We start from the raw sequence: 18451 nt of genomic DNA, 5'->3' as shown, positions 1-18451 counted from the left end.
GCTTGACACGACTTTGGAGGTTGCAAACTGTGTGAAAGCTCTGTGTTTATACTCACAAACTCTGTGAAACTATGCAATGTTTATTCTTGTTAGCTATATGTTTATAGTCGTAGGTATGAGAAAATCCTGGGTTTATGGTGGAAAGTTTGGGAAAACTGGAGATAAAGGAACTCCTGCAAGATATCAGAAAGTCCCTAAGGGCGGATCAATAGGAGGGACTTTGGGTGGCCCTATGATGTCAGGCCGCGTGGACAGAGCACCAGAACCAGCGGACCGACGGCGTGGTACGCGTGCACAGACTGAGCTACCCAATCACATTGTTGTAAGTACGTACCCAGAAAAAACTAAACTGTATAAAAGTTAACTCATTGAATAATAAATTGAACATCGCCTGATCATACTGACTGTCTGCGTGTGCTCCGGAACTCCTGCCGGCCACAACCCCAGGCGCTGTTTCCAAAGGATCCCAAATGAAAGGGGGACGGGGAAAGACGGGCGGACAAGGCCCGCAATGGAACTCTGTGTGTGCAGCCTCATTTTCTCCTTCAGCACCCACAGGAGAGGGGGCAAACAGTGGGGGTTGGAACCCAAAACCGTTCACGGCAGAAATTGGGGATTGAGGGGACAGTGGGAAAGTGGGAGGAACAGGGAGAAGGGTGGAAAAGGGAGGCTGGTCTGGCGAGTCTGATGGTCCCATGGGGGTCTTTGAGCACAAGGGGGTTGGCCCCCTGAGCTCCACACTTCCTTTGGGGTGCTGGGGGCTGCTGGATCCAATCAGCCCTGGATTATGCCACCACTTTAGAGGAATTACAGAAGTGTGACTGAATCACTTTGATCCCCGTGATTTTAATGATGGCAAAACAGATCTATTGATAAAAATAAATTATTTAGAGATGCAAATGATCAGACAGAAGATCTTCGTCAGAATTATTTACTGCAAAATAGAGACACTAAAACTACCAGGAGTACAGGATAAGATAGGACAGGGCTCTACACGAAAGCAGTTGTTGAAGCAATTCTACTACAGCTGGCACAAAAGCAAGAATTCTTAAAAAGAGTTGTATGGAACTCCCCCAGACCAATGCTGGTGGGGAGATCTCTGCTCTCAACCTCCAGGAGTGACCTTGGGGGGTCCCCAGCCAAGGCAGGAATCTACAGACACACACAGAAAGGTTCTGCTGGAAGAACCTGCCTGTGTGAAAAGGGACTGTCCCTTTCTGGTCGAAAGGGATGGACTGACAGTCAATGGACTCCAGGGGTTGCCTCCCCATCAGGGGGTTCATTTGGGGTGGAAGGAGTGGCCAAAGCTCTTCCTGCAGTCGGGGCACTTGCAGGGTTTCCCTTACTGGTGGGTCCGTTGGTGTCTGGTCAAGCCAGAGCTCTTGTTGAAGCTCTTCCCACACTTGTAGGGCCTCTCTCCCCGGTGTGCATGCGCTGGTGGGTGATGAGGGCAGAGTTCTGGTTGAAGCCCTTCCTGCAGTCCATGCACTGGAAGGGCCTCTCTGCCCTGAGCTGGTCAGAAACCTCTTCCCACATTCCCCACACCTGAAGGGCCATTCTCCAGTGTGGATGTGCTGGTGTCAGATCAAGTTGGAGCTGTGACTGAAGCTCTTCCCACACTCCAAGCACCTGAAGCGCTTCTCCCTGCTGGGAGGCTGCTCAGGCTCCACCAGGACAGAGCTCCGGCTCAAGCTCCGGCTGCCTTCCTGGTACAGGCTGGCTCTTTCCTCCTCAGAGCACCCTGGGCTGACTTTGGAGCCCCTCCTGCGGGAGGATCTCCGGCCCTTTTCCTGCCCGCTGCCTTCCTGTGCCGGGGAGCCCTTCAAAACGGCCTCTCCCACCAGGGTCTGCCAGGGGGATTTGTCCTCCGGGCTCTCCGTCCTCAGCTCGGGGCCTGGGGCAGGAAGCAACAAGGACAGGGAGGGGATTTGCCTCCGGCCCACAGGGAAGGCCAAGGACATCCCCCCAACTCCGGCCCCGGCAGGACGGCGGCGCCAGCGGGGTTGTCCTGCAGCCGGGGCCATGCTCGGCTGACAGAGCCAGCACAACACTCGCCCAAAGGGCCACTGACTGCCTCCTCACCTGCCTGGGGGGCCCAAGGCATCTTCCTCTTCCTCGCAGCCTCCTCCTCCATCCGCCCAAGCTTTGGGAAGGACAAATCCTGATGGGGGGGAAACAAGAGCTGAGCACGTTGGCTTGGGGGTTCCTCCTGCCCAAGTCCATCTCTAGAACTCACTGGGCATCCTGTGACCATAAAAGCCTCCAAAACACCAAGATTCAGCCCAGAAAAACCCAAAACACAGTGATTCAGGAAAAAAAACCCTCAGAAATAGCAAGAAAACCATCACCCCCAAAAACTGCAAAAAGCTGGGATTCAGCTACAATATACTCCAAAATATAAAGATTAGCCCAAAAAATCTCTCCCAGAAATTCCCCTTCTCTGGTCTCTCCCCTCTGGGGTTCAGAGAGTCTCCCCTGTCTGGGATGCTTGGGGTCCCACTTAGGGATACTTGGGAGTGTTGGGGGTCTCAAGGGTCCCTTCTCCTCTGACTCTCGCCTTCAGGGTGCCACATTCCCGGATATTCCCTCTCTCCAGGTTTTCCACTTCATTGTCCCGAGGATCCCAGGGGTCCCCACTGTCCAGGCTTCCCCTTCTCCACGCCCCCCGTTTCAGGTTCCCGGGGGTCTCGGGGCTCCTCCCTCTCCGTGCTCCCCCCTCCAGGCTGCCGGGGGTCCCCCAGCTCCGGCATCGCCCCGCTCCACCCTCCACACTCGGCAGCTCCCGGGCTCCAGAACCACCCCCAGCACTCCTGGAGGGGCCCCAAACCCGCTGTGTCCCCCCCGCCGGCACCGGGCTGACAATGGAGCCGGCGGGGCCTGACCCAGCAACACCAACCCCCACCATGGGGGGGACCCGCATCCCCCACCCACCGCTGGGGCTCTGCCCCCAACCCAGCCCGGCACCCTCAGAAAACACCTCCCGCCCACCCCCAGGAGCCACCCAGGGCTGAGCAGGAACAGGAACAGCAGGAAAACAACTGCCCCCCCATCCTGTGCGTGCCTGAGAAGGGGGAACTCGTCCCAGATATTCTGTGGGGAGCATGGGGGGTCAGGACATACTCGGGCTGCCAGCACAGATTTCCCTGCAAAGCCTGCACTGAGTCAAGCTCTGGAGAGGAGATTGTGCCCCATGGAGGGGATTGCAGAGGCTCCCTCAGGTCCCCAGCAGGAACCAGGAACCAGGAATAGACACAAAAGGTCCCCCCAAAGATTTCAGGGGGAGTGTCCTGTAGGGAGGGGACAGTGTCACCCCAGCAGGGCGGGGCTGGCAAGTGGGAGGCTGCTCCAGGGCTCTGCAAGAGGCCTCGTGCTCTGCTCGGCCCCAGCACTGGCTGGTCCCAACAGCCCCGGCTGCCCCCGGCCCTGGGCAGCTCTGCTGCCACAGGCTGTGCCCTCACCGTGGCCCTGCAATGGCCCTGCCTGTCCCTCCCCCGTGGCCCTGCCCGTGGCCCTGTCCCTTGGCTCTCTCTCTGCCAGCTCAGTGTGGGGCACACGGGCTGGGGGTCCCTCCCAAGCCCCCCGGGCAGCCGGCGTTGGCTGGGGGGACGTGAGGGCTGGGCCTGCTCAGCACAGCCCCGGCCTCGTGCCCAGTGCCTCTTTCCTGCCCCACACAAGAGCTTCCCGGCCCCCCCAGGGCTCCCCTGCTGCTGCCTCTGCTCCTGGCCCTGCCTTTGCTGCTCCCTTGGCCGGGGCAGCGGCTGCAGGGGGGGGATGGCAGCAGCTTCAGCTCCACGGCACTTCCTGGGGGGAGCTCAGCCCGGGGGGCACGGGCAGGGACCTGATGGGGATGGACAGGGGCCCAGCAGGGACAGCCAGGGCCTGCAGGGGAAGGCACAGGGACAACCTGGCCCCCCACACTGCCAGGGCTGTCTCTGCTCCTCCTTGCAGGCTCCGTGGCCAGGCACAGTTTGTGTTCCTGGGTGTCCACCATCTCAGCACTTGGAGCCGCTCAAATCAGCGCCCGCAGCTCTGCAGCAAAGCCCCAGCTCACCTGGCACACAGGGGATGGAGACAGAACCTTCTCGGGGATGGGCACTCCCAGCTTTGTCTCTTCCCCACCACGGGGCTCTCCTTCCTCAGCAGCACCTCTGCCTTGCACTTATTCTCAGCCTCACCTCAGGGACAGCTCTGGGCTCACCTCTGGGCCACTTCTCAGCCTCACCTCAGGGCCTGGGCTCAAGGACAGGAACCTGCAGGGAGGGGACATGATGTGCAAGCTGAGGGCTGCCTGCTTGCACTGGCCTCTGGGCTTCTTTCTCCTTCTAGAATCATCCCAGAACTTGGCCTGCTTTTCTAACACCACACATGTACAGACTAACCTTGGAGATAGATATGGACAGACATCTCCATCACCCTGGGGACAGAGCCTCAAGCATGTGCTGCCATAGGAATGGCAATCAGAGAATCACAGAATCAGCTGGGTTGGAAAAGACCTCCGAGATCACCAAGTCCAACCCTGGATCCAACCCCGCTGTGCTTCCCAGACCATGGCACTGATGTCACATCCACTCTCACCTTCAACACCTCCAGGGACAGGGACTCCACCCCCTCCCTGCCCAGCCCATTCCAAGGCCTGATTACTCTCTTGGGAAAAAATTCCTTCTTAATATCCAACCTAAACCTCCCCTGGCACAGCTCCAGACCCAGCCTTCTTGTCCTACTGCTGCTTCCTGGCACAACAGCCCCACCCCCACCTGGTTACACCTTCCTGGCAGGGACTCGCAGAGAGTCAGGAGGTCTCCCCTGAGCCTCCTCTTCTCCAGCCTCACCACCCCCAGCTCCCTCAGCCTCTCCTCACACCACTTGTGCTCCACTCCCTTCCCCAGCCTCGCTGCTCTTCTCTGCTCCTGCTCCAGCCCCTCCAGGGCCTTCCTCAACTCAGGGGCCCAGAGCTGGACACAGCACTCCAGGGGTGGCCTCACCAGCGCTCACTCCAGCCCAACAATCCCTTCCCTGCTCCTGCTGCCACACTCTTCCTCAGCCAGGCCACCATCCAGTGGCCCTCTTGGCCACCTGGCCACACTCTGCCTCCTCTTCAGCTTCCTGTCCATCCCCACTCCCAGCTCCCTTTCTGCCTGCCTGCTCTCCAGCCACTCTGGCCCCAGCCCGGGGGGCTGACGGGGCTTCTTGTGGCCAAAGGGCAGGACCCGGCCCTTGGCCTGCTTGACCCTCATCCCCTTGCAATCAGCCCATGGATCCAGCTGGGCCAGGTCCCTCTGCAGAGCCCTCCTGCCTTCCAGCACATCAACACACCCCCAGCTTGGTGTCAGCTGCACATTTGCTGATAGAATGCCTGGTTCTGCAGCAGCTGCAGATGCTCAAGGGGCAGCAGGACCAAGTCAGGGGCCTCGGGGGCCCTGGGGAGCTTTGGGGTGCGGGAGGGTCCTGGGGGAGCTGGGGAGGGGCTTTGGGGATTGGGGGTACAAACCAGGACAGACCAGTACAGACCAGGACAGACCAGTAGCTCCTCACTGCTCCCCAGATCTCTCCTGGAGCTGGGCCATGTTGTCATGGGACACCTGAGGACCCCCCAGTGCCCTCCCAGTACAGCCCAGTGCCCCCAGTACAGCCCACTGTGTTCCTGTCCCAGGGTGCCGGGCGATCCCTCTTGGGGGGGTTGGAAGGGATTTGAGGGGGGAGCTGGGGGAGATTTGGGGGGATCTACAGGGGTGGGATGGGGATTTAAGGGGGTTTAGGGTGGCTTTGGGTGCATTTAGGGAAGTTAAAAGAGGTCTTGGGGGCATTGGGGGGTCAAAGGGATATGTGTGGGGAGGGGATTAAAGGGAAAATGGGGGTTAGGGGACATTTGGGGGGGTTAATGGGGCCTGGGGGGGGAGAGGAGGGGCTGCACCACGAGCAGGTGAATCCTGAAACCCCCCTGGTGTCCCCAAGACCCTCTTGGTCTCCCTAATTCCCCTCTTGAGAGGATGAGCTTGTGAGCCTTGAATTCCACTCCATGAACTCTTATGATCGCATCACAGAGTTTCCCTTCAAAGCGGAGCTCGTTGGCCAAGCTGCAGGGAAGCCCTGCTTCAGCACCACTTGCCCTGGCCGTGGAGCTGCCAGGTGGGCACTGGAGCCCCGTCCCTGCTGACAGCAGCCCCAGGGGGGTTCCCCCCTCCATCCCTCCGTGCCGTGGCCCCTTACCCACGCCGATGCTGCCGTAGCCCAGGTGGGGCCCAGGTGACGCCGCTCGTTCACGCACATGCCCTGCAGACCCCGTCCATGCCGGTGATCAGCCGCCCCACGCCCACCACGCCGGCCATCGTGGCCCCTCGGTCATGGCTGGGGCGAAGGGACAGGCCAGTCAGAGGTGCAAAAAAGGATGAAGCTCGCAAAGCTGCTGGGGGGGGGGCAGAGTGGGGGGACAGGGCTGCCCCCTCCCCGAGGTGCAGGTAGCCCACCACAGCCCATGAGCCTCTGTGCTGCAGGCAGAATCCACAGCTCAAAAACACGCATCCTGATGGGCTCAATCCTGCGCTGTTGGGGGGCAGCTGCCCCCTGCAGCACTGCTCAGGGCTCCAGCTTGACCCTGCACCTCCAGAACCCATCAGCTGCCTCCCCAGGTCTCACCCACAGAGCTGGGCTGGAGGCCAGCAGCTCCCAGGCTTCCTGCTGCTTCCAAACCATTTTGCATATGGCACATTGGAGCTTTGTGCAGCAAGGAGGAAAGACAACGTCCCGGCCTCATTTTTAAACTGCAGATTTGTTTTTATTTTTAGATCTCGAAAAACTCTAAGAAGTAAGTGGCGACATCTCAGGTAAATCGAAGTCCTTAATCCCCTTGTTTCTGTGTCCCCGGTTCTCCCCCTGCTCACGGTGCTGCAAACCAGGGGCTGCCCCAGGCTCGGGTCCCAGCCAGTGTGGGCAGAGCTGGAGGGATGCAGGGCCAAGTGGAGCAAAGCCTCTGGGGTAATGGCAGGTTTCTCCACTGCCACGTCTCAAAGTGCTTTAAGTGTTTTCCTGCCTGTGCAGCACAAGCAGATACATGTTCCTGAGTGCAGAACGTCCCACTTAGGGCCAAATCCTGCCTGTGCCCGGGACAGGCTCCCACACGGCACTGTAGAGCTGAGGGCATGCCAGGCTCCCCGAGGGGCTGGGGGGAGATGGGGGACACAGCAGGGCAGCCAGGCAGGGGCTGGGGGAAGGGGCTGCAGCCTGGGTTGAGGTTTTGCTTGAGGCCCCCCCAGGCTGACACGTGTACAGGGCTCCCCGGGTCCATGTGCTCACCCCAGCATCCATCAAAAGCCTTTCTTGGGGGGGATCTGGGCACTGTCTGGAGCGGGCAACTGCCTGCCCTGGCCTGGCTGCCCCTGTCCCGGGGCTGGGGGATGCATGCGGGGTCCCCGCAGCTGCCCGCCCGCCCCGGGATGCGGGTGGGGGCTGGAGGAGACATGCAGGGTCCCGCCGCAGCTGCCCCCCGCATGCAGCCGGCACAGAGCCGCGGGCGATACCTGGAGTCAAACTTTTTGCCATCTTTAAAGGTCCCATTGTAGTGCTAGCGAATGAAATCCCCCATCTGTGCCTCCCGCAGGCAGATTTTGGGGATATAGTATCTGTCTATCACCACGTCTTCCCAGCGCCGGGGCCCCCAGGATGCCCAGGAGGAGGAGGAGGACGAGGCAGTGGCTGCCCGGGGCCATGGCCATGGCGCTGGGGCTGCGGCGGCAGAAGGGCCCAGCGCGGGAAGGCGGAGAAGGGGGGTCCGGGACGCCCCTTCCCTGCCTGGGACGCCCCTTCCCTTCGCTTTCCCTCCCTTCCCTTCCCCTGCACCCGCCCAGCCCGGCCCTCTTGGAATTTCTGTAGACGTGTCGCTCATCTCCCTCTCCATGTTGGAGGACCTGAAGTAGGTACAGTAACAACAGAGGATGAGCTTGTGCGCCTTGAATTGCACTCCATCAACTCTTATGATCACATCACAGAGTTTCCCTTCAAGGCGGAGCTCATTGGCGATGCTCCAATTCCCTTCGCTCATCTCCCTCTCCATGTTGGAGGATGACTGTCTGGTGGGTGCTCAGCTATCCCCCACGTTGCAGTCAGAGGCAGAGTGGACCTCGCTGACGCGTGTGGAACACTCTGGTGTTGCCTGGAAACATCCAGCGCTGCACCCACTCGCTGGCTCTGGATTGTGACCCGTGATGACATCACAACCACAGGGGTGACCCAGGCCCAACATTCCCTGGTTGCCCGGTGCCTTCACTTCCCCTCGGCCCAGGTTCTGCTGAACCCCGGGCCTGCACAATGTTAATGGTTGCTGGGAGCAAAATCGTCTGTGTGATCCCCCAGCATAAGAATAATGAAGAATAATAATAATAAATAATCCTCAGTATTATTTTGCCAGAGTGTAAAAGTCCCGAAAGGTGGGCACTGACTGCTGCTGAAGTGCCTTGTGCCACCTCACCCAGGAGGAAGCTGAGGCACAGCCCAGCTCCTGTCAGTGCTGAAGTCGCACCCACTGCCCCTGATTTGGCACTCGAGGTGAAGCCCAGAGGCCAGTGCAAGCAGGCAGCCCTCAGCTTGCACATGATGTCCCCTCCCTGCAGGTTCCTGTCCTTGAGCCCAGGCTCTGAGGTGAGGCTGAGAAGTGGCCCAGAGGTGAGCCCAGAGCTGTCCCTGAGGTGAGGCTGAGAATAAGTGGAAGGCAGAGGTGCTGCTGAGGAAGGAGAGCCCCGTGGTGGGGAAGAGACAAAGCTGTTCCTGAGGGACTGACCCCATGGAAGGGACCCACACTGGAGCAGCCTGTTCCTGAAGGACTGACCCCATGGAAGGACTCAGGTTGAAGAAGTCCATGGAGGACTGTCTCCCGTGGGAGGGAGCCAGGCTGGATGGATCAGGGGAAGGACTCCTCTCCCTGAGGTTGAAGCAGCAGCACAAACATGGGATGAACTGACCATATCCCCCATTCCCATCTCCCTGGGCCACCGGGGGGGGGGGGGGGAAAGGGAGGAAATCAGAGATGAAGTGAAGCCCGATGGTTTTGTAGGATTTGTAGGGAGAGGAGGAGGGAGATCCTGGTGCCGAGTAAAGGGGAGAGGAGGAGGGATGAGGCTGGAGCTGTGGAAGGCGCTGGAGGCGGCCGGGGGGCAGCCGGGACTTGGCTTTCCACATCTGTGCGGGAAAAGGAAGCCAGTCCCTGGTTTCTGGGGCTGTCCCCCCTCGCAGTTTGTTGGGTTTAACACCAAAGTGCAGCAAAGCCCCGCCCCAGGGCACGGCCGGTCCCGGACACAGCCCCGGCGGGCGGGCGGGCGGAAGCCATGATGGCGGAAGGTGCGGCTGCGCTGGGGGAGATTGCGGGGCCTGCGGGAGAGCGGGGCTCTGGGGATCCCCTCGGGGGCTGCGGGGAGCGCGGCTGCGGGTGGAAAGGCTGGAGGGCTCGGGAGGGTTTAGCCAAGGGGTTCGGGGGTTCCCGAGGGTCAGAGCGCAGGCCTGGAACCAGCGAGCGGAGGGGGGGAGCTTTGCTAACGCCCGGGCTGCACTGCGCCAGAGTATGAGCTTGTGAACCTTGAATTGCACTCCATCAACTCTTATGATGACATCACAGAGTTTCCCTTCCAGGCGGAGCACATTGGCGATGCTCCAATTCCCTTCGCTCATCTCCCTCTCCATGTTGGAGGATGACTGTCTGGTGGGTGCTCAGCTATCCCCCACGTTGCAGTCAGAGGCAGAGTGGACCTCGCTGACGCGTGTGGAACACTCTGGTGTTGCCTGGAAACATCCAGCGCTGAACCCACTCGCTGGCTCTGGATTGTGACCCGTGATGACATCACAACCACAGGGGTGACCCAGGCCCAACATTCCCTGGTTGCCCGGCGCCTTCACTTCCCCTCGGCCCAGGTTCTGCTGAACCCCGGGCCTGCACAATGTTAATGGTTGCTGGGAGCAAAATCGTCTGTGTGATTCCTCAGCATAAGGATAATTAATAATAATAAATAATCCTCAGTATTATTTTGCCAGAGTGTAAAAGTCCCGAAAGGTGGGCACTGACTGCTGCTGAAGTGCCTTGTGCCACCTCACCCAGGAGGAAGCTGAGGCACAGGCCAGCTCCTGTCAGTGCTGAAGTCACACCCACTGCCCCTGATTTGGCACTCGAGGTGAAGCCCAGAGGCCAGTGCAAGCAGGCAGCCCTCAGCTTGCACATGATGTCCCCTCCCTGTAGGTTCCTGTCCTTGAGCCCAGGCCCTGAGGTGAGGCTGAGAAGTGGCCCAGAGGTGAGCCCGGAGCTGTCCCTGAGGTGAGGCTGAGAATAAGTGCAAGGCAGAGGTGCTGCTGAGGAAGGAGAGCCCCGTGGTGGGGAAGAGACAAAGCTGTTCCTGAGGGACTGACCCCATGGAAGGGACCCACACTGAAGCAGCCTGTTCCTGAAGGACTGATCCCATGGAAGGACTCAGGTTGAAGAAGTCCATGGAGGACTGTCTCCCGTGGGAGGGAGCCAGGCTGGATGGAGCAGGGGAAGGACTCCTCTCCCTGAGGTTGAAGCAGCAGAACAAACATGGGATGAACTGACCATATCCCCCATTCCCATCTCCCTGGGCTACCGGGGGGGGGGGGAAAGGGAGGAAATCAGAGATGAAGTGAAGCCCGATGGTTTTGTAGGATTTGTAGGGAGAGAAGGAGGGAGATCCTGGTGCCGAGTAAAGGGGAGAGGAGGAGGGATGAGGCTGGAGCTGTGGAAGGCGCCGGAGGCGGCCGGGGGGCAACCGGGACTTGGCTTTCCACATCTGTGTGGGGATAGGAAGCCAGTCCCTGGTTTCTGGGGCTGTCCCCCCTCGCAGTTTGTTGGGTTTAACACCAAAGTGCAGCAAAGCCCCGCCCCAGGGCACGGCCGGTCCCGGACACAGCCCCGGCGGGCGGGCGGGCGGAAGCCATGATGGCGGAAGGTGCGGCTGCGCTGGGGGAGATTGCGGGGCCTGCGGGAGAGCGGGGCTCTGGGGATCCCCTCGGGGGCTGCGGGGAGCGCGGCTGCGGGTGGAAAGGCTGGAGGGCTCGGGAGGGTTTAGCCAAGGGGTTCGGGGGTTCCCGAGGGTCAGAGCGCAGGCCTGGAACCAGCGAGCGGAGGGGGGGAACTTTGCTAACGCCCTGGCTGCACTGCGCCAGAGTATGAGCTTGTGAACCTTGAACTGCACTCCATCAACTCTTATGATGACATCACAGAGTTTCCCTTCCAGGCGGAGCACATTGGCGATGCTCCAATTCCCTTCGCTCATCTCCCTCTCCATGTTGGAGGATGACTGTCTGGTGGGTGCTCAGCTATCCCCCACGTTGCAGTCAGAGGCAGAGTGGACCTCGCTGACGCGTGTGGAATACTCTGGTGTTGCCTGGAAACATCCAGCGCTGAACCCACTCGCTGGCTCTGGATTGTGACCCGTGATGACATCACAACCACAGGGGTGACCCAGGCCCAACATTCCCTGGTTGCCCGGCGCCTTCACTTCCCCTCGGCCCAGGTTCTGCTGAACCCCGGGCCTGCACAATGTTAATGGTTGCTGGGAGCAAAATCGTCTGTGTGATCCCCCAGCATAAGAATAATGAAGAATAATAATAATAAATAATCCTCAGTATTATTTTGCCAGAGTGTAAAAGTCCCGAAAGGTGGGCACTGACTGCTGCTGAAGTGCCTTGTGCCACCTCACCCAGGAGGAAGCTGAGGCACAGCCCAGCTCCTGTCAGTGCTGAAGTCGCACCCACTGCCCCTGATTTGGCACTCGAGGTGAAGCCCAGAGGCCAGTGCAAGCAGGCAGCCCTCAGCTTGCACATGATGTCCCCTCCCTGCAGGTTCCTGTCCTTGAGCCCAGGCCCTGAGGTGAGGCTGAGAAGTGGCCCAGAGGTGAGCCCAGAGCTGTCCCTGAGGTGAGGCTGAGAATAAGTGCAAGGCAGAGGTGCTGCTGAGGAAGGAGAGCCCCGTGGTGGGGAAGAGACAAAGCTGCTCCTGAGGGACTGACCCCATGGAAGGGACCCACACTGGAGCAGCCTGTTCCTGAAGGACTGATCCCATGGAAGGACTCAGGTTGAAGAAGTCCATGGAGGACTGTCTCCCGTGGGAGGGAGCCAGGCTGGATGGAGCAGGGGAAGGACTCCTCTCCCTGAGGTTGAAGCAGCAGAACAAACATGGGATGAACTGACCATATCCCCCATTCCCATCTCCCTGGGCTACCGGGGGGGGGGGGAAAGGGAGGAAATCAGAGATGAAGTGAAGCCCGATGGTTTTGTAGGATTTGTAGGGAGAGGAGGAGGGAGATCCTGGTGCCGAGTAAAGGGGAGAGGAGGAGGGATGAGGCTGGAGCTGTGGAAGGCGCCGGAGGCGGCCGGGGGGCAGCCGGGACTTGGCTTTCCACATCTGTGCGGGGAAAGGAAGCCAGTCCCTGGTTTCTGGGGCTGTCCCCCCTCGCAGTTTGTTGGGTTTAACACCAAAGTGCAGCAAAGCCCCGCCCCAGGGCACGGCCGGTCCCGGACACAGCCCCGGCGGGCGGGCGGGCGGAAGCCATGATGGCGGAAGGTGCGGCTGCGCTGGGGGAGATTGCGGGGCCTGCGGGAGAGCGGGGCTCTGGGGATCCCCTCGGGGGCTGCGGGGAGCGCGGCTGCGGGTGGAAAGGCTGGAGGGCTCAGGAGGGTTTAGCCAAGGGGTTCGGGGGTTCCCGAGGGTCAGAGCGCAGGCCTGGAACCAGCGAGCGGAGGGGGGGAGCTTTGCTAACGCCCTGGCTGCACTGCGCCAGAGTATGAGCTTGTGAACCTTGAATTGCACTCCATCAACTCTTATGATGACATCACAGAGTTTCCCTTCCAGGCGGAGCTCGTTGGCGATGCTCCAATTCCCTTCGCTCATCTCCCTCTCCATGTTGGAGGATGACTGTCTGGTGGGTGCTCAGCTATCCCCCACGTTGCAGTCAGAGGCAGAGTGGACCTCGCTGACGCGTGTGGAACACTCTGGTGTTGCCTGGAAACATCCAGCGCTGAACCCACTCGCTGGCTCTGGATTGTGACCCGTGATGACATCACAACCACAGGGGTGACCCAGGCCCAACATTCCCTGGTTGCCCGGCGCCTTCACTTCCCCTCGGCCCAGGTTCTGCTGAACCCCGGGCCTGCACAATGTTAATGGTTGCTGGGAGCAAAATCGTCTGTGTGATCCCCCAGCATAAGAATAATGAAGAATAATAATAATAAATAATCCTCAGGATTATTTTGCCAGAGTGTAAAAGTCCCGAAAGGTGGGCACTGACTGCTGCTGAAGTGCCTTGTGCCACCTCACCCAGGAGGAAGCTGAGGCACAGCCCAGCTCCTGTCAGTGCTGAAGTCGCACCCACTGCCCCTGATTTGGCACTCGAGGTGAAGCCCAGAGGCCAGTGCAAGCAGGCAGCCCTCAGCTTGCACATGATGTCCCCTCCCTGCAGGTTCCTGTCCTTGAGCCCAGGCTCTGAGGTGAGGCTGAGAAGTGGCCCAGAGGTGAGCCCGGAGCTGTCCCTGAGGTGAGGCTGAGAATAAGTGCAAGGCAGAGGTGCTGCTGAGGAAGGAGAGCCCCGTGGTGGGGAAGAGACAAAGCTGTTCCTGAGGGACTGACCCCATGGAAGGGACCCACACTGGAGCAGCCTGTTCCTGAAGGACTGATCCCATGGAAGGACTCAGGTTGAAGAAGTCCATGGAGGACTGTCTCCCGTGGGAGGGAGCCAGGCTGGATGGAGCAGGGGAAGGACTCCTCTCCCTGAGGTTGAAGCAGCAGCACAAACATGGGATGAACTGACCATATCCCCCATTCCCATCTCCCTGGGCCACCGGGGGGGGGGGGGAAAGGGAGGAAATCAGAGATGAAGTGAAGCCCGATGGTATTGTAGGATTTGTAGGGAGAGAAGGAGGGAGATCCTGGTGCCGAGTAAAGGGGAGAGGAGGAGGGATGAGGCTGGAGCTGTGGAACGCGCCGGAGGCGGCCGGGGGGCAGCCGGGACTTGGCTTTCCACAGCTGTGTGGGGATAGGAAGCCAGTCCCTGGTTTCTGGGGCTGTCCCCCCTCGCAGTTTGTTGGGTTTAACACCAAAGTGCAGCAAAGCCCCGCCCCAGGGCACGGCCGGTCCCGGACACAGCCCCGGCGGGCGGGCGGGCGGAAGCCATGATGGCGGAAGGTGCGGCTGCGCTGGGGGAGATTGCGGGGCCTGCGGGAGAGCGGGGCTCTGGGGATCCCCTCGGGGGCTGCGGGGAGCGCGGCTGCGGGTGGAAAGGCTGGAGGGCTCGGGAGGGTTTAGCCAAGGGGTTCGGGGGTTCCCGAGGGTCAGAGCGCAGGCCTGGAACCAGCGAGCAGAGGGGGGGAGCTTTGCTAACGCCCGGGCTGCACTGCGCCAGAGTATGAGCTTGTGAACCTTGAATTGCACTCCATCAACTCTTATGATGACATCACAGAGTTTCCCTTCCAGGCGGAGCACATTGGCGATGCTCCAATTCCCTTCGCTCATCTCCCTCTCCATGTTGGAGGATGACTGTCTGGTGGGTGCTCAGCTATCCCCCACGTTGCAGTCAGAGGCAGAGTGGACCTCGCTGACGCGTGTGGAACACTCTGGTGTTGCCTGGAAACATCCAGCGCTGCACCCACTCGCTGGCTCTGGATTGTGACCCGTGATGACATCACAACCACAGGGGTGACCCAGGCCCAACATTGCCTGGTTGCCCGGCGCCTTCACTTCCCCTCGGCCCAGGTTCTGCTGAACCCCGGGCCTGCACAATGTTAATGGTTGCTGGGAGCAAAATCGTCTGTGTGATCCCCCAGCATAAGAATAATGAAGAATAATAATAATAAATAATCCTCAGTATTATTTTGCCAGAGTGTAAAAGTCCCGAAAGGTGGGCACTGACTGCTGCTGAAGTGCCTTGTGCCACCTCACCCAGGAGGAAGCTGAGGCACAGCCCAGCTCCTGTCAGTGCTGAAGTCGCACCCACTGCCCCTGATTTGGCACTCGAGGTGAAGCCCAGAGGCCAGTGCAAGCAGGCAGCCCTCAGCTTGCACATGATGTCCCCTCCCTGTAGGTTCCTGTCCTTGAGCCCAGGCCCTGAGGTGAGGCTGAGAAGTGGCCCAGAGGTGAGCCCAGAGCTGTCCCTGAGGTGAGGCTGAGAATAAGTGCAAGGCAGAGGTGCTGCTGAGGAAGGAGAGCCCCGTGGTGGGGAAGAGACAAAGCTGTTCCTGAGGGACTGACCCCATGGAAGGGACCCACACTGGAGCAGCCTGTTCCTGAAGGACTGATCCCATGGAAGGACTCAGGTTGAAGAAGTCCATGGAGGACTGTCTCCCGTGGGAGGGAGCCAGGCTGGATGGAGCAGGGGAAGGACTCCTCTCCCTGAGGTTGAAGCAGCAGAACAAACATGGGATGAACTGACCATATCCCCCATTCCCATCTCCCTGGGCCACCGGGGTGGGGGGGGAAAGGGAGGAAATCAGAGATGAAGTGAAGCCCGATGGTTTTGTAGGATTTGTAGGGAGAGGAGGAGGGAGATCCTGGTGCCGAGTAAAGGGGAGAGGAGGAGGGATGAGGCTGGAGCTGTGGAAGGCGCTGGAGGCGGCCGGGGGGCAGCCGGGACTTGGCTTTCCACATCTGTGCGGGAAAAGGAAGCCAGTCCCTGGTTTCTGGGGCTGTCCCCCCTCGCAGTTTGTTGGGTTTAACACCAAAGTGCAGCAAAGCCCCGCCCCAGGGCACGGCCGGTCCCGGACACAGCCTCGGCGGGCGGGCGGGCGGAAGCCATGATGGCGGAAGGTGCGGCTGCGCTGGGGGAGATTGCGGGGCCTGCGGGAGAGCGGGGCTCTGGGGATCCCCTCGGGGGCTGCGGGGAGCGCGGCTGCGGGTGGAAAGGCTGGAGGGCTCGGGAGGGTTTAGCCAAGGGGTTCGGGGGTTCCCGAGGGTCAGAGCGCAGGCCTGGAACCAGCGAGCGGAGGGGGGGAGCTTTGCTAACGCCCTGGCTGCACTGCGCCAGAGTATGAGCTTGTGAACCTTGAACTGCACTCCATCAACTCTTATGATGACATCACAGAGTTTCCCTTCCAGGCGGAGCTCGTTGGCGATGCTCCAATTCCCTTCGCTCATCTCCCTCTCCATGTTGGAGGATGACTGTCTGGTGGGTGCTCAGCTATCCCCCACGTTGCAGTCAGAGGCAGAGTGGACCTCGCTGACGCGTGTGGAATACTCTGGTGTTGCCTGGAAACATCCAGCGCTGCACCCACTCGCTGGCTCTGGATTGTGACCCGTGATGACATCACAACCACAGGGGTGACCCAGGCCCAACATTCCCTGGTTGCCCGGCGCCTTCACTTCCCCTCGGCCCAGGTTCTGCTGAACCCCGGGCCTGCACAATGTTAATGGTTGCTGGGAGCAAAATCGTCTGTGTGATCCCCCAGCATAAGAATAATGAAGAATAATAATAATAAATAATCCTCAGTATTATTTTGCCAGAGTGTAAAAGTCCCGAAAGGTGGGCACTGACTGCTGCTGAAGTGCCTTGTGCCACCTCACCCAGGAGGAAGCTGAGGCACAGCCCAGCTCCTGTCAGTGCTGAAGTCGCACCCACTGCCCCTGATTTGGCACTCGAGGTGAAGCCCAGAGGCCAGTGCAAGCAGGCAGCCCTCAGCTTGCACATGATGTCCCCTCCCTGCAGGTTCCTGTCCTTGAGCCCAGGCTCTGAGGTGAGGCTGAGAAGTGGCCCAGAGGTGAGCCCGGAGCTGTCCCTGAGGTGAGGCTGAGAATAAGTGCAAGGCAGAGGTGCTGCTGAGGAAGGAGAGCCCCGTGGTGGGGAAGAGACAAAGCTGTTCCTGAGGGACTGACCCCATGGAAGGGACCCACACTGGAGCAGCCTGTTCCTGAAGGACTGATCCCATGGAAGGACTCAGGTTGAAGAAGTCCATGGAGGACTGTCTCCCGTGGGAGGGAGCCAGGCTGGATGGAGCAGGGGAAGGACTCCTCTCCCTGAGGTTGAAGCAGCAGCACAAACATGGGATGAACTGACCATATCCCCCATTCCCATCTCCCTGGGCCACCGGGGGGGGGGGGGAAAGGGAGGAAATCAGAGATGAAGTGAAGCCCGATGGTTTTGTAGGATTTGTAGGGAGAGGAGGAGGGAGATCCTGGTGCCGAGTAAAGGGGAGAGGAGGAGGGATGAGGCTGGAGCTGTGGAAGGCGCCGGAGGCGGCCGGGGGGCAGCCGGGACTTGGCTTTCCACATCTGTGCGGGAAAAGGAAGCCAGTCCCTGGTTTCTGGGGTTGTCCCCCCTCGCAGTTTGTTGGGTTTAACACCAAAGTGCAGCAAAGCCCCGCCCCAGGGCACGGCCGGTCCCGGACACAGCCCCGGCGGGCGGGCGGGCGGAAGCCATGATGGCGGAAGGTGCGGCTGCGCTGGGGGAGATTGCGGGGCCTGCGGGAGAGCGGGGCTCTGGGGATCCCCTCGGGGGCTGCGGGGAGCGCGGCTGCGGGTGGAAAGGCTGGAGGGCTCGGGAGGGTTTAGCCAAGGGGTTCGGGGGTTCCCGAGGGTCAGAGCGCAGGCCTGGAACCAGCGAGCGGAGGGGGGGAGCTTTGCTAACGCCCTGGCTGCACTGCGCCAGAGTATGAGCTTGTGAACCTTGAATTGCACTCCATCAACTCTTATGATGACATCACAGAGTTTCCCTTCCAGGCGGAGCACATTGGCGATGCTCCAATTCCCTTCGCTCATCTCCCTCTCCATGTTGGAGGATGACTGGCGGGTGGGTGCTCAGCTATCCCCCACGTTGCAGTCAGAGGCAGAGTGGACCTCGCTGACGCGTGTGGAACACTCTGGTGTTGCCTGGAAACATCCAGCGCTGCACCCACTCGCTGGCTCTGGATTGTGACCCGTGATGACATCACAACCACAGGGGTGACCCAGGCCCAACATTCCCTGGTTGCCCGGCGCCTTCACTTCCCCTCGGCCCAGGTTCTGCTGAACCCCGGGCCTGCACAATTTTAATGGTTGCTGGGAGCAAAATCGTCTGTGTGATCCCCCAGCATAAGAATAATGAAGAATAATAATAATAAATAATCCTCAGTATTATTTTGCCAGAGTGTAAAAGTCCCGAAAGGTGGGCACTGACTGCTGCTGAAGTGCCTTGTGCCACCTCACCCAGGAGGAAGCTGAGGCACAGCCCAGCTCCTGTCAGTGCTGAAGTCGCACCCACTGCCCCTGATTTGGCACTCGAGGTGAAGCCCAGAGGCCAGTGCAAGCAGGCAGCCCTCAGCTTGCACATGATGTCCCCTCCCTGCAGGTTCCTGTCCTTGAGCCCAGGCTCTGAGGTGAGGCTGAGAAGTGGCCCAGAGGTGAGCCCGGAGCTGTCCCTGAGGTGAGGCTGAGAATAAGTGCAAGGCAGAGGTGCTGCTGAGGAAGGAGAGCCCCGTGGTGGGGAAGAGACAAAGTTGT

The 18451-nt window shown here is 60.1% G+C and overlaps 1 long non-coding RNA gene across 1 annotated transcript in view; it reads right to left on the bottom strand.

Annotated features, from left to right (window-relative positions):
- Positions 1-2075: 2075 nt before the first annotated feature.
- The window catches only part of LOC135406184 (uncharacterized), a 135089-nt gene continuing 118713 nt past the window's right edge, over positions 2076-18451 (bottom strand). The window contains exons 2-3 of the long non-coding RNA XR_010426202.1: positions 4052-4250; positions 2076-2161 (exon numbers count right to left, since the gene is read on the bottom strand). This is a non-coding gene — a long non-coding RNA (uncharacterized LOC135406184). The remainder of the gene's footprint in view (positions 2162-4051; positions 4251-18451) is intronic.

Source organism: Pseudopipra pipra, chromosome W (genome assembly GCF_036250125.1).
Source record: "Pseudopipra pipra isolate bDixPip1 chromosome W, bDixPip1.hap1, whole genome shotgun sequence".
NCBI classification, from domain to species: domain Eukaryota; kingdom Metazoa; phylum Chordata; class Aves; order Passeriformes; family Pipridae; genus Pseudopipra; species Pseudopipra pipra.
Note: the sequence above shows the minus strand (reverse complement) of the source record. Positions and strands in the feature narration are given on the sequence as shown.